Here is a 15,935-nt window from a genome sequence, read left to right on the forward strand (position 1 = left end):
ATGCTGTATGTTTAAGTGTTTAGTACAATGCCTGGGACATTGTTAGCTCCCTCAAAAATTTAGCTGTTATTTATTTTAAGAAAAAAATTCCCACAGGGTGCCTGGCTGGCTCAGTCGGTGGAGCCGGCGATTCTTGATCTCGGGGTTGTAGTTTCCAGCCCCACATTGGGTGTAGAGATTACTTAAAAATAAAATCTTAAAAAAAAAAAAATCCCGCCTTAAAATCGGGGAGCTGCATGAACTGGAACGGAAGATTACAGTTCCCAGGATGGCCATACGAGGGAAGTGGTGAGCAGCCTCAGGGCGGACTCTGGCTCTGCTGTGCTGAGGCACCTGCTGTGGACCCAGATGGCTGGGCTGGGATTTCCGGGGCTTCCCCGCCCCTGAACAGGTGGGCGCTGGCCGGGGGGCTGTGGGAGGAGCCTCCACGGTGTGCTCTGCCCTCTCACAGCCACTGCGGTCCCTCCTGCTCGCTCCCTTCACGCCTTGGGGGAGGAGCCGGCGGGCTAGAGTGGGCAGGAGTAGAGGACTGCTGGGATTCATCCTCTCCAGTTTGTCATATGTCTTTCAAACTTGAGTATGATAATTTCTTCTCTATAGAAGTTTTTATAGTCAAATTTATCGATGTTTTTCCTTTGGCTTCTAGGTTTCATCATGCCTAGGAAAGTCTTTTCCATCTCCAGGATTATTAAAACATTCACTCATGCTCTCTTCTGGTACATAAAATATATAAATATGCTAGTCACTTGGAATTTATTTTGGTGTAAGGACACAGTTTTCTCTCATTTCCTCAAATGACTTGCCAGTTATTTCACCCGTTTACCTGAAGTGCCAACTTTATCATACACCAAATTCCTTCGTGTGGTTGGATCCATTTCTCTTTTCCGATTTGTTCCACTAATTCGTGTAGTCCTGCTTCAATACCATGCTGTTCTAAATACATTGAGTCTCTGTTTTAATATCAGGTAAGACAGAATCTCTTTCCATTCCTTTTTCTCTAGCTTTTTTTTTTTTTAATTCCTGCATGTTTATGCTTCTACATGCACTTAAGAATCAACCGTCCACCCAATCCTTTGTCCCTGAAGTCCCTGAAATTGTATGCAAAGTGTACATTTGCACATTTGTCCAGAGAGAAGGCCCAAGTTTTCACCAAATGTGCAAAGGGACCATGATTCCAAAGGGAGCCCCTGGTTTCCATGTCTCTATGATAGGGTGCTTGGGAAGAGCACAAGGAAATCTTGATTCCTCCCTCCTCCCCCACATCCTCACAGGCTCTGCTCTCCCCATCCTTCACCTCCATTGTTCCAGCTATTTCCCTGACCTCCATGTTGTCCCTCTAATCTAATCCCCCTTGCTGTTCCAGAGCAATCATTCTATGACACAGGCCTAGTTCTAAGCCTGATGTAGATTAGATGATAACAAAAGTTTAATTAACAGTTGAATAAAATTGAGTCCTGGCTTCACCTCTGGCCAGCTGTGGGACCCTGCTTCAGGCTGTCCACATTTTAGGGTCTCATAAAGTCTTTTTCTTCACAACAGGAACTTGGGCAAGTCTTTTCTCCTCTCTCGGCGTCAATTTTTCCACCTGTATATTGAATTTGAGTTTGTAAGTCATTTCCCCTATCTCCCACCATCTGATTTCCCTGGATCTGGTCCAGGATGGAGTAGGGGTACCATGGTGTCCGTGATGTCCTTCGAGGTGCCCGAAAGAGGAGGAATGATGAAAAAGTACAGATAGACATGGTGGTGGAGGGGGGAGCAGACATGAGGCAGGAGTGTCCTAGGGACGTGGAGAGGCTTGAGGCGTCCTCTAGACCCCAACCCTTCGAGGTCCTGTTAGCCTGGGTTGCTTGCAACCAAGCGAACCCAGACTCTCCCCATTCCCCTAGGTCCGCCCACCACCAAAGGCCCTGCCCCCAGTGGCCCCGCCCCTCCAGTGACCCCACCCGCCTGACCGAGGCCCCGCCCCCATCAGGCCCCGCCTCCCTCTTCGCCTCCCGCCGGCCGGGGCTTGGGCTTTGCACCCGGCGGCGGCTGAGAACCGTGGCTGCTGCGGAGCCGGCAGCGCAGGCGGGCGGAGCGGAGCTGCCCGGCCCGGTGGCGGGCGATGCCCCCGTGAGCCTCTTTCGCCGCCCCTCCCCGCCCCGCGCCCCTACCCCCTCGGAGTCCGCCGCCCGCCTGGGACCGGGCCGCGCCCACCGCCGGGTCCGCGGGGCGGGGTCCAGGGGCAGCACCTGCCCCGCCTTGTGGAGCCGCCTCGCCCAGCGGAGACCCCTCCCTGTCTGGACCCTGGCCCCACCTCCGGGTAAGTCAGTAGGCCTTGCTCGCCTGGGAGTGGACGTGGGGAGGGGGCTGCGGAGATCTGGGGGACCACCGGGGGGAGGGGGGAGAGGGTTCCGGCAGTGAGGCGCCACGTAGGGATGTGAGTGTGCAGGGTTGCGGGGGGTGCAGGGCGGGGGCTCAGAGGATGAGCAGAGTGTATGTGATGGCTCAGGGGTGGGGGCTAAGGTATGAGAGGGGAACGTGGGGTATTTGAGGAAGCCTGAAAAATGGGGTAGGGGACCCCAGAGTCTTGAGTTCTTTGCTGATTCTCAGAGCACCTGGGGCCCTGGTCTTCAACAGCATTGCCTCGCATGGCATTTTTAGAAAGTGCCTCAAATCTCTCCTGGAAAGGGAGCTGGAAGGCAGCCTGCTTTCTCCCTCCTGCCTGTGCCCTGGTTGAGAAGCAGGCACTCTTTCCTCCCAATGAAACACCACTGTGGGGCCCAGAGGACCCCCCCCCCAGCCCATGAAAGAAAAGGGGTGGTACTCACTCCAGCCCTAGGGTAGGAAGAGGGGACTTTTGGGAAGCTGGGAAAGGCAATTGGTAATCCACGGTGGGGAGTCCAGGGTTCAGGGAGGCTTGGCAGGACTCTTGGTGGGCAACCTGGACACCCTTTCATTCAAGGGGAGGGTAGCTTCACTGGCTGGCCTCCAGGCTGCCTGGACCCATGCCCACATCACCTTCTCTGGACAACCCAACCCAGAGGAGTGGATTTCTTCCCAGTATCCTGGGCCTGGAAACCCAGGGAGGGCCCATAGCTCCTGTGGTCTTGAATGGAGTAGGTAATGCCATATCCAAGGCCAGAGAACAAGGGGTGCTGGCTGGCACCTGGGTGATTGTCAGTGTCCACCCCTAGCTTCAAGGGTGTTGTCTGGGTTTGGAGAGGAAGGCTGATGCCCCTTTGGTCCTGTCCTCTGCCTATGATGCCTTTTAAGTCTAGGGTCCTTGGGTTTGGGGCCTGAAGTGGCAGGGAGAGGGCCTTTCTGGGCTAGGCCTGGTCACCAAGGGGTTAACTAGCTAGCCCCACCCCCACCCCCCCACCCCCCCCACCCCCCCCACACACAGTTGCTGCCAGCCACCAATTAGTCTGTAATCAGGCAGCTGCCAACTGTCCCTGGGGGCATGTGGGTAGCCTAATGGGACATTCTCTGGTTGGGGGGGGGTGTGAGGGGGTGGAATTAGGGAAGGGGTCCATGAAATCTGTGCTTAAACCAAGCACTGTGCCCTTCTGAACCTGTTTAGGGCCCACAGACCCCCTTCCTGCCGTAGGTGCCCAGGCTGCCTGGCTTAGGGACCTCCAGCCCTGGGGTCGACACCTACTCAACCCTCTGCAGGGAATGAAGCCCAGAGTCAGGCAAACTTGACTTCAAACCCGGCCTCTGCCACTTCCCGGCTGTGTGTTATTGAGGGAATCACTTCTCCTCTAGGAGCCTCCTTCAGTAAAATAGACCCACCTTCCAGTTCTGCTGGGAGGAGTGATTGAAATGGTGGATCTGAGCTGCTTCGCACAGTGCCTGGCACTGCTGAACTCACTAACAACCCCCGTGCCAAGGACTTGACGGGACAGGCAGGCAGAAGCCAGGTGTTGAGGACGCAGCCAGGACCAGGTTCCCTTCCCTCGGGGCATGTGGTTGTGGGCCAGGCGCTGTCTCTGTCTTAACTCTCATGTCTCCTTCCCTCCCTGCTCACAGACATTTCTGGTTTCGGACATTAATTGGATTTTCCTCTGCAGAGCCTGGGGCCAAGCTGCTACTTTCTGGGCTCCCCCTATCCCTAACCAGGTGCTAAGCTCTACGGGGTCTCTCAGGGGTCTGGGTGATGTCTGCAGCTGCAACAGCAGCTGGCCCTTTAAGGAGGGAAGAAAACAATTATCTGGCCTGGGCATTGCATCAGCTGGAGCCTGGAGGGTCCCTGGGGAAGGGGGGGGGGGCAGGCTGGTGGTTGATTTCATTAGTGCCATGTGAGAACTCTCACCCGAGTCTGCCCGCTCCCCAGCTGCAGCCTCCTCCCCCAGGCAACGGCAGCCCCAGCCCCAAAGCTCCCCCCACCCCACCCCAAGGGCTCTACTTTGGAGGACTCTGTGCACCCCCAGCCCATGTCTTAGACCCTGGGCAGAGAGGGGTGGGGAAGTGTCTCTCGCACTGGCTTTTGCTGACTTGGGGTGCAGGGCATACCTCCTGTACCAGCATTTTGCTGACAGTGGGGGTGTCTCCCCCTTTAGTATTTGGCTGACGGGAAGAGGAGGGGTGTATTTCTCCTAGACTGGCATTTTGTTGACCCAGGGGAGGGGTGATTTCTACATGGGCCTCTCACTAGCCCTGGAGCTGCCTTCGGCACTAGGGTTTTGCTGACCTGACAAGGAGCTGAGCTGCTTTGGGTGTGTGTGAACTGAAGGTATGGGTGAGAAACAGTTGCTCCCTGGCTGGAAGTGAGCTGGCTGGGGACAGTCACAGGGGCAGAGAGGACACCAGGTATTTGAGCATCAGACAGACCTGGGTTCAAATCCTGCATTCTCCACTTCCAGGCTCTATTGGCCACTTCAGGCAACTGGTCTCAGACTCCTCTGGAAAATAGGAATAATTTACACTTATACTGCCCCACCCCCATCAGGAAGGTGCTTGGGGGTTAGATGCAGTGACTTGGATGTACAGCCCCCAGCCCAGGGCTGGCAGGTGGAAGGTGCGTACTATATGACCATTCACTTCCCTTTGCAAGTTTGGGTTTCTCCCACCTTGAGCTCAAGATACCTGAACAAGAAAAAGAGGATGAGGGGGGAGTGGAGAGAAGGGGCGAAGGTGTGCAGGACCCTCCTGCCTCTGTTGCAGGGGCATGCCTTCAGACAGCTGATGTGCCGAGCTCTGTGAGTCACGCAGCCCTGCCTCCGTGGAGCCTGCATTCTAGCCCAGGATGGTCCAGGGCAGCTAATTACACTTGTGTCAGTGTGTTGAAAGGAAGGATTCAGGGAGCCTAGGGTGACAAGGAGTTGAGGAGGCAAAGAAGCAGGGATTAGGAGAGGGAGCAGTGTGTGCTCAGGCCTGGGTGATGGTGGGAGGGGCTTGGTGTGGCGGGGGAGGGCAGCAGTGGAGGAAAGAGGGTAGAGAGTGTGCCGGTGGCAGAGGCCAGACCTTCCTGGTCGGTAGGATACTAAAGGCTTAGGAGTTCTCCCGAGGCCAATGGCAGTCCCTAAAGGGCTTTAAGCCGAGAAGGCAGGGTTTCATTTCCAGAGCAGGGGCTGGAGTCTATGGTCCTCAGGCAGAGCCTTCTTAGGAGTGACCTTTTGCCCTTTCACACCCCCTTCCCTGGGTAGCCCTGGTGCCCAGGGAGCTGGTTGTTTATGTGGCCCGCCCCAGGAGGGAGGGGGCCGGTCCCAGTCCCTCCAGCTCCCTCTCTCTGGGCCTGTTGACAAAGTTCACCCCTTGGGTCCAGGTTCTCCCTACCTCCCCAGGGAGCCAGAGGGCAAGAGGCAGGGCTTTGGCACCAGGCCTATGTTCACATCCCAGCTCTGCAGTTGAGGAGGCGGGTGACTTCTGGCAAGGCCCACCCCATCTCTAAACCTCAGTGTCGTCAACTGTAAAACGGAGTTGATGTTATTTCTATGGGAAGGATTAAATGAAATTCCAGATGGAAATGACAAAACCCTATCTCGACGTCAGTTGGCATTTTTACCCTGTTGCATGGGGCTGACACCTACTCCAGGCCAGGCCCAGGGCTGGGTGGGGGTGGGGACAGGGCTGGTTTCATGAGTCAATGGCTGCACGGAGCCCTGCGTTAGCAGGACCACACACTCGGGTTAGTGTTCTGCTATCACCATCTTGAAACTCCTAATTTTGAACAAGGATCCCACATTTTCATTTAGCACTGGGCCCTGCATATTATGTAGCCCCACAAATAGGGGTAGGGGTAGGAAGAAGCAGGGAGAGACATAGACCTGCAAATAGGTCCCAAGTGGAGGAGGTGCAAGGTGGAGGGCATGTCTAACTGTCCCAAGGTGGGCGGGATGTTAATAATAGTAACATTTATTGAGTACTTACTGTGTACTAGGTTCTCTATTAACTGCTTTGCATACTAACCCTCCAACAGCCCCGTGAGGTAGGTACTACTGTTATTTCTGTTATATAGATGAGGGCAGTGAGGTTAAATTTCTTGGCCCAAGTCACAGAGCTATCAAGTGGAGACCTGGGATTCAAACCCAGGTTGTTGGACAGCAGAGTGCATGCCGGGACTGGGGAAGTCTTTCCTAGGTGGAGCCCCCCCCACCCCGAGCTGTGTCTTGGTAGGAGGAAGAGGTGCTGTGGGGAAGGGAGGCTGGAAGGTGTCTGTGCTGAGGCCAGAGGCTTGGCCAGGAGAGGTGGAGCCAAAGCCTGATACCTCCTGGGGCTGAGGGAATTAACCTTTAGATTTCATGGTTCTGATTTGCCGAGCTCAGAGCTTCTGGTCACTCTGCCCCCAGGCCCTGCTGCCACCAGGATTGCCACTGCCCCCTGCCTCCCCGCAACCTCCTCTCTGCACTGCCCACTCCTCCTCCACTGCGAGGTCATCTCATTACTCTCTGGACCTGAGGGATCCCGCCCGGGCTCAGGCCCTGCAGGTCTGACTGCTTCCTGGGCCACATTTAGATGTCTCACAATCTGCCTAGGGTCCAAACCCAGGTCCCCAGGTCCCCAGCTCCGCCTGCTGGCACCTGTGGTGCCTCCAGCATCTCCAGCTCATCTCTGCTGCCACCATCCACCCACTTGCTCAAGCTGGAAAGCTGGAAGTTCTCCTGGACACCTCCCTCTCCCTCACCCCCACATCCACAGCCGTCCTCAGCAAGTCGTGTTAGCTCTCCGTATCTCTCGCCCCGCCTGCCGCCCCATTCCAGGCCACCGTCGGCTCCCACCTGGACCACAGGGACAGCCTCCTAGAGTCGGCTCCTTCCGTTTCTGTTCTTGCCCCACTTTATTTCATTTTTCACACCGCAGCCAGAGTGATCTTTGAAAGATAAACATTTGATTGTATCATCTCCCTGTGTAAGACCCTTCCAAGACTTCTGGGAACCAAAGCCAGACTCTGACGCAGTCTCCGAGGCCCTGTGTGCTCCGGTCCTTGCCTCCCTTCTTCTGTCATGTGGTACCATTCTTCCTCTCCCTCAGCCACAGGACTTTCACACATGGTCCTCCGTCCTGGAATGCACTCCTCCTCCTGCTGCTTTAACTCCTACTTAGCTTTCAAAGAGATACCGGCTCCAACATCATTTCCCTGGTGAAGCCTAAAAACCAGAAACTAAACACTGCCCCCCCCCCCCCAGGACCTCATACTTCTTCATGACGCTCATCACACTTGAATTACCTCTTTCTTGTTTCTCTTTCTTGCTAGCCTGTGAACTCCGTGGGGTCAGGAATCCTGTTTTGCCTAGCCCCAGCACACAGTAGGTATACAGTGAGCCGGTCAGTGGATGAAAGGAACAGATGAATCATTGCTGCAGCATCCTAACTGGCCTCCCTGCCTTCTCCAGTCCTTTCTTTGTATGGCCCCAGAGCCATCTTTCTAAAGCACAGAACTGACCCTGTCACCCCCCTGCTACTTAAAATACTTCAATAGCTCCCTATTGCTGACAAGAAAGGCCTCAACTTCTTAGCATGGAATTCAAAGCCCTTTGTGATCTGCACCGGACTGCCTCTCCAGCTTCATCTTCCCTGCTCTCCCCCTCTATCCGCACCCCCCCCCCCCCCCCCCCCCCCCCCCCGCCCAACGCTTTGAACTTCTGGCAGTTCCTCTAACACGTCAGGCTGTTTCGTGCCTCTGTGCCTCTGCACTTGCTGTTCCCGCGCCTGTCAGCCCTCCCCCACCTCTGCTTTGTCTCCCTGGAGAATGTCCTTCACTCTTCAAAACGGGCTCAGCTACCACCTTTGCTGCGAAGCCTCTGCGGACCCTTCCAGCCCTTCCTGGACGGTGGTAACTCACCCTCCTTTGGCCATATCTGTACAGAGTCTACATCTCTGCTTCCATGTCTCCCATTAAGCTGAGCTCATCCGGTGCAGACACACTGATCCCCCCCCCCCCCAGGATTGTTCATCTTTGTGCCTCTAGCTCCCAGCTTCTCCCCTTTCTTAATTAGGTCTTTGCTTGTATATAGAAACCCACTCAAGCCAGCTTCAGTAATAAAGAAGGGTTTATTACCAGGACACAAGGGATTCCTGAGAACGGAGGGGCAGAAAATCGTTAGCTTCTGGGAGGCAGGACCTGTAGGCCAGGAGAAATGGAAGCAGCCGTTCTCTGCACCTTTCTGGCCGCCTTTACCTTTCTTTCTCCACAGACTGGGTTTTCTCTGCTTTACCAGAGCCTGGGCAACCTATAGTTGCTGTATGTTGTCCTTCCTTCCCGCCGCATTCAGAGAACCCGGGGTTTGGCCCGTCCAAGTCCAAATTTGTATGAGAGGATCTGATTGGCTCTGAGTGGGTCAGGTGCCCACCCAGGTCCAATAACCTGCAACCTGCTGGGAAAGCTCTCAAAGTCAGACAGGCAGACATCACTCTTGACCCCGTTGGAGAAAGGTGGTGGTAGGGAGGGTCTTTGTTGTCTGCACAAGTACGTTGAAAGACATCTGCTAGGATCCTTAGAGTGCCAGGGTGTGCTTGGCCCCCAGCCTTCCATCTGGATAGCCCCTGGAGAAAACAGCCCAGGCATTGTGACTTAAAGGGGAGTCTTACTGGGGCAGCAATGCCCAGGGCAGGCTCTGAAGAGCCTGTCAGTTGTCATTCAAAGGCCAGAGCAGAAAGATAGGAAGATGAGACCCTGTATTTTCTCACCTCTCTTTGGAGCAGGCAGAGAAGGAAGAGGAGGGCATGAGCAGACAGGATAGTTCTCTCTACCAAAATCATATTCATTCTCTAAGACGGAACTCATTTCCTCTCTTCAGTGAAGAACCATGCCATACCTACCCGCCCCCAGCAGCCTTTTTTTTTTTTTTTAACCTGAATTAATTCTATTCTTTTTACTTCCCTGGTGATAAACATTTTTCAGTCCTCACTTTGTGCCAAACTCTATGCGCATGCATTATTTCATTGAATCCTCACACCCTATAAGATAGGTACTATTATTATCCCCATTTGACAGACAAGGAAACTGAGGTTCAGAGAGGTGCCATTATTCGGCTAGGGACACACAACAGTGTGACTCCAGAATAAAAGCTCTACTTACTCACTTGCTTGTTTGCCTTCGGGATTGTGAGGCCCTCATAGGCAGATGCAAGGTTACCATTCTCCCTCTACTCCCCCCTGCCCGGGAAGGGGTCAGCCTAGAACAAGGGCTCCCAATGATGGGACAGATGGAGGCAGGTAGAGTAGAAAAGGGGGGTGGGAGTTGAGGATCTACCCTGTGTAGCTATGTGACTCTGAACAAATCTCTTAATCTTTCAGAGCCTCTGTTTTCTCATTCAGAAATGGGGATGATAATTCCTGCTGTGCAGCTCATACTAGATGGTGGCTGTAGGGACAATTTATAAATAGGAAAGAATTGAGCAATTTCTAAGGATTGTTATTATCAGAATGGATCGTAGCACCAAGGGTCCAGCTAGCCACTGTGCCCAAGCTCCTCCAGGAGGCGGGCAAGCCTAGAGCTTCCCACCGTGGGGGGTAGTACCTTCAGCAAGACCTGAGGTGACTTTCAGTGGCTCGTGGACCTGTCATTACATAGCATTGGCTCACGTCATGAGAAAGTCGGTTACCTTTCAATTCCATCAAGTCCAAGGTTGTTCCAGGGAGAAGGTGCCAGTGTGTCTTTAACAACTTTCCAACACTGCTGCCCTTCCCTTTTTAACAAAGAGGTCTTGACTGGCAACTCCATGTAGCTAAAATTTAATAATGCAGTTTGCTTTTACTGTATTTATTTTACCATCATTTTCTATTAAAAGCAATAATAGCCTTTGCATTTATAGTAGTAACACAGAGTTTCTATTTACAGTATATGCATGCAAGTTAAAAGTGTCAATTTCAAGACCATAAATAAGGAACAGAACAAGAGTATGGAAATTTGGCAGAAATTGTCGAGGGGGCACATTATGTGGAAAATGCAAAATTGGGAAGTGGTATGGGGATGTCAGAGACATGGCCTGTTGGCCTAGATAATCTTGAAGGGCCCTTCCACCTGCCTGGAAAATTCAGGGGTCTCTTCCTGCTCTGCCAGCCTGTTTCCCTCTCCTCACCTCATGCCCTGTCTTGGGTTTCTTTCAGAAAATCCTGCCATGATTATTCTGCAGAGAGGAGAATTTGTGCCACTCTACCCTCCCCTGCTGGAGAGGGAAGCTCTTGGAGTTGGGCTGTCTGGATGGGGGTAGCATGTCCCCTCAACTCTGAGGCAGCACTTGGGCACTCCCGGGGGGGCAGCGGGAGCTGCAGACTCCACAGTTCTCCTGGTCCCCACGCACAATACAAACCTCAGGGCCTCCCAGAAGGTGGCAGTCCCAGGGAGCACAGAGGCTGTGGGAGCTGCAGGTGAGGGCAAGGCCATCCCTGGAGCCTCATGCCCCAGAGCTTGGGGCCTGGGGACAGCAAGGCTGGGGAGGCTTTGGGGTCTCAAAGATCCCCTTTCCCCTGCTTCCCCCCTTCCCACCTCTTTGTGCTTCTGTCTGTCTGCCCTGGGGGATTGGGCAGCAACCCCCGGAGGCCTCAGAGTACACACAGAATTTATCCACAGGATTCAACACCGGGGCCAGGCAGGAGGGATGGAAGTCCTGCCTGTCTTTTCCCCAGTCCCATGTCCACAGCAGGAGGGCAGGCCTGGGCTCCAGGAGGGTGGTGGTGGGCCTCCATAGTGTGACGCATGTGCTTCCGTATCCGTGGTGAATGCCTGAGGGTCTCTGTGAAGGCATACTGTGTGTGTGTGGTGTGTGTGTGTGTGAGAGAGAGAGAGAGAGAGAGAGTTTGTGTGTGGTGAAGTAGCTCTGGGCGATATGTCTGAAGGACTCTGTGAAGGCATACGGTGTGTGTGTGCGCACACAGTGTGTGATATGTGTGTCTGTAGTAAATGTACCGGAGCTTCTCTGTGAGGGAGTTTTCGGGCAGCATGTGAGTTTGTGTGTGTGGCAGGGTGTCTGTGTGACGTGCCAGGGGGTCTGCAGTGAACTCTCCGCGCAGTGTGTGTCTGCGAGGCATATTGTGTGTGTGCTATGTGTCTAGGTGGCTTGCTGCTGGGTGTGGGGTGTGCCTGTTCTGTGTAGTCGCCGTCTTCGTACAGCGCGCGTCTGGCTGTGCGGTGCGTCTGAGTGGCCGCGGGAAGCTGTGTGGCGTGTGCGCGGGTCTTTGTGCCCCGGGAAGGGTCCGGGGGCGGAGCGGTGTGCGGGGAATGCGGAGCGCGCCTGAGGGCGGTGTCTGTCTGAGCCGGGCCGCGGGTGTGCTGGGTTCCAGGGGAGGGTCCCCAGGGCGGGTGGCGGGAGCGGGCGGCGCCTTCCGGCTAGGCGCGGGGCTGGTAACCCGAACCCGTTCCCCCATGAAATATTGATCGAGCCTCGCGGCGGTCCTGCCTAAACAAGGGCCAGGGGACTGGGAGCGGCCTGGGCCGGTCGCTGTCCATGGTGCTGCTGGGAGGTGGGGGGAGCCAGATCTCCCCATCCACCAACCTCCTCCGCGGGAGCCGGGGGGGGCGGGGGGGGGCTGCCTCGGAGTATGAGCTTGCCTGTTCCTCCCGCCTGTGACTCAATTCCGCCACCCCATCTAGAAAGGGGGAACGGGGAGCAAACGGACATTTTGGGGGGATCAGTATCCCCCAGGGCTAGGGTAACCATAGGGCTGGGTTTGCCTGGGAAGTCTTAATGCACATCTGTGCTGTGATTGTTGGTAGCGTCTCTGCTCACTCTCAAAAGAGTCCTAGTTGGATGATAAATTATGTGCCTCCCGGCCATAAGGTTTTGCTTCAAAGACCCCTTCTCCCCACTTCTCTACTCTGCCCTGGGGGTTTGGTAGGTTCTGGGGTGTGCACATATCATGTATGTGTGTTTGCAGGTTAAGGGATCGTCTTCCTGTGCTAGGGCTGATCTGGAATAAGTGATTGGGAGCCCCAAGCCCCTTCGGATCCTGCTGAAGCCCAGACCTACTCCAGGGAATCCAGTCCTCTTCTCCACCAATTCAAATGCTGCTTTCCATTCAAGCAGTGCTCTTTTTTGAGCCTGGGCTTCCCTTGCCCTTCTATAGCCTTGGCTGGGCAGGCCTTTCCCTGGTTTTGATGTCACAGTATGGTAGGGCCTCCAGGTTGGCCATCTGCATACCCATGGTACCTTCTCTGACCTCTCTGCTGATTCTCCCTTCAGTGGATTCTATTTCCCTCCTACCCCTAGCTGTGGGTATTACCTGTCACCCTTTGCTCACTCTGTATTCCCCTCTGGGCATTCTTTCCTTTCTGTACCCCATTTTTCCCTTCAGGGTACACATCCAAATCCTGCCCACACACATTGCTCTCCTGGGCTCCGCTGAATCTGCTTACCTGCCCAATGCCTTTATGTGGGAGTTGCAGTATTATGTCAGACTCATCACATCTAAGATGGGACTCATCTTCCCCTTAAGCCAGTGTTTTCCTCTGGGACCTCAAGCTTTGCTGATGGTGCTTCTCAGTCTCCACCCTTCCTGTAAATCACTTTGGATTCTGTTTTTTCTTCTCCCCAGCTGTGTCCCATCACTAACTCTAGGCAACCCCCAAGCCTTCTCATGACTCCTGGCCACCCCTTTCCTTTCCCCATCTGCATTATCTGAAGCAGTGCAACCTTCTTACCTGCCTTTTGACTCTTCTTCCTTCTGTCAGACTTTCTTCTGAGTCTGCACTCAGTGTCAGATTGATCTCTGTAAAACATTTTCTCTAAGTCATGTCAGATTTCACTCCCTATGGGATTAAAGCCAAGCTTCTTAGCCCTGCATTCAGAGCCCTTTATTGGCTGTTCCCAGCCTACCTTTCTAGCCCTCCCTTCCATAATAGTACTTACCTCCTGTTCCAACTGTATTGCTCAAGTCACCATCCTGCCAACATAGCACTTTCTCTCTGGACCTTCCCAGGTAGTTCCCACCTCTTTCCTGCCAGCTCTACCTCTCCAAATCCCACCTATCTTTTGAGGTACTCTGCAATGCACCTCCCAATGTGCCTTTTCTGGTCTCCCTATCCCAAAGCATTCACTCTTGTGGAACAACCAGAATATCTTATCTTTAACTTTGGGTGGTTCATAGACCAGCAGTGTGGGGTATCACCTGAGATCTTGTTAGAAATGCAGAATCTCAGGTTCCACCTGGGACCCATGGGATTGTGGTCTGCATTTCAACAAGATCCCCAAATGATTTGTGTGAATATTTAAGTTTGAGGGTGCATTCATGAAGGGTAGGATTTTGCTTCTGTTTGGGAATGGTCTTCAGCCAGGGCTGGTTGTGTTCTCAAGTGTGAAGTCTAGCAACCCCCATCTGGTGACAGGTGCCACATTGGGTTACATCCCATGAGCTATGGGAAGGGTTGAGATTGGCTGAGAAGCATGCATACTTTGCCTGGACCCCTCCCACCTGGAATCTATTCCCCGCAAGGCCCCAGAGCTCAAGCTCTGTAAATCTGACTCCGGAAAGCACTCTAGCAACATAAGGAGGAATCAATTAATCAATGAAAAAGTAGTTATCAAGCAGATAGCAGAACTTCCTCCTCTTCACAAAACACATATTCGTGGAAATGACTGTTATCTTAATGTATGTTTTGAAAAGAAAAATATGTATTTTAGTTTTTCTTTATGATAACATCAATATAGTTTCTCAAGTGGGAACTTAGAAAAACACAATATGTCACATGAAGAAAATAAAAATGACTCACAATTCTATACAACTATAAATACTGTTAATTTAATCTTTGTTTGAGATCATCATTCATTCATTCAACACATTTTTACAGAGCCCTACTATGGGCCAGACCTGTGCCAGGCCCTGGAGGGTCAGGGTGAAGAAGACATGGTGTCTATTTTTAGGCAGCTCACAGCCAGGGGCTGGGGTGTGGGAGACAAGCACTGAACACATTAGGAATCGCAGTATGAGTTTACTAGGGCAGCTGTAGCAAAGTACCGCAAACTGACTTGCCTAAAACAACAGAAACTTATTCTCTTACAGTTCTGGAAGCTAAAGGTCCAAGATCAAGGTGTTGGCAGGATCGGTTCCTTCTGAGGGAGATGCTGTTCCATGGCTCTCTCCTAGCTTCTGGTGACAGCTGGTAATCCTTGGCATTCTTCAGTCTGTTGCTGCTCACTCCAAACTCTGCCTCTGTCATCCCATGGCATTTTCCCTGTGTGTCTCTGTCTTCACATTCTTATAAGGACACCCTTATTAGGGACCACCCTACTCCAGCATGACCTCAACTTAACTAATCACATCTGCAATGACTCTCTTCCAAACAAGGTCGTATTCTGAGGTACTGGGGTTTCTACCTCAACATATCTTTTTTGGGGGGAGGGTGGGGGACACAATTCACCTAACAGGCAGGGACAGTCCAGAGTCTGGGAGAGCATGACAGGGGGACTCACTTTATCTGGGAAGACTCTCCTAGAAAATGACACTGCAACTGGGACTGAGCAATGAGTAGGGATCAGCCAGGCAAAGGTGGCTCAGCAGGTAAATACAGGGCCCCAGAACATGAGGGTGGGGAGGCTGGAGAAGAGCATTCCAGGCAGATGAGAGACACAGGGCACTTTGGAGGAATGGGAAAAAGGCAAGTGCAGCTGAAATACAGAAGAGGGGCAAGAGCATGGGATGAGCTGGGTCACTGGGCTTATGGGCCTTGGTGTGAGGGGGTTTTTACTTTATCCTGAAGGGAATGCGGAGCTATGGGAAGCTGTCATTCAGGAGTGATTCATTCTGCTTTGTGAGCGATCTCCTCACAACACTGAGCTGTCTAAAGGCTGTGTGGTTCCTCTCTATCCCCGGTTCTGAGGGAAGACACATGGCCATGTCCTCAGGAGCCCCCGGCTGAGAGAAGATGCACATGGCAGCCCAGGCTGAGGAATGAAGGCATGGCCATGCCTCCAGGGGCCCCTAGTCCAAGTTGGGAGGATAAGCCCTGCCCTCCACCACCTTGATCTGAGCAGGATACAGGGTCCAACCAGCTCTGGGTCTCTCTTGCCCTTCAGTGTCCTGAGTCCTTAGAGCTGGGGACACAGATTTGGGCCTGGCCGCCTCACCCTCTGCCCTGCCATGAGGCCTGTGTCCGAGAACGTGTCCAGGGCAAGCGCATGACCCATGGAGGTCCCTGAAGCCAGAGGTACAGATGCTGAAGGAGGCGAGGGGCTAGGTTTAGCAGGGGCCATCTTCTTAGTACCTTGCTCCCCTCAAAGAATGTCTGGGCTATTGCCTTTCTATGCAGGAACCAGCCTGGGGCTCAACCCATCCCTTACCACACCCTCAGAGAGCCACCTCTTTACTGTGTGTGATGGGGAGGGCCCCCCTGCCCCAGGCTGCTTGTCCTCCCTTGTCTGGGCTGGGTGGGCCAGGCTGGGTGGAGGAGAAGTGGGTCAGCTCCGTAGCCATGGTGACTGCAGCTGCTCCCTGCCAGTCTTCTCATCTCCTCACCACAAACCTCCCCGAGGAGCTCTTTTGTCCGACCTGCAGGGATGGGGGCCAGGAGCGTGGTA

At 53.6% G+C, this 15,935-nt stretch overlaps 1 protein-coding gene across 3 annotated transcripts in view; it reads left to right on the forward strand.

Annotated features, from left to right (window-relative positions):
* Positions 1-2,146: 2,146 nt before the first annotated feature.
* The window catches only part of RIMS3 (regulating synaptic membrane exocytosis 3), a 39,208-nt gene continuing 25,419 nt past the window's right edge, over positions 2,147-15,935 (forward strand). The window contains exons 1-2 of one of the 3 annotated variants that reach the window (XM_036102891.2): positions 2,151-2,305; positions 14,422-14,521. The gene's annotated coding sequence lies outside the window, so the exon portion shown is untranslated. Of the gene's footprint in view, positions 2,306-10,637; positions 10,795-14,421; positions 14,522-15,935 lie in introns of those variants that run through there. The other 2 variants (XM_036102890.2, XM_036102892.2) reach the window with 2 other exon arrangements.

Source organism: Halichoerus grypus, chromosome 5, assembly GCF_964656455.1.
Source record: "Halichoerus grypus chromosome 5, mHalGry1.hap1.1, whole genome shotgun sequence".
Taxonomy (NCBI): Eukaryota; Metazoa; Chordata; class Mammalia; order Carnivora; family Phocidae; genus Halichoerus; species Halichoerus grypus.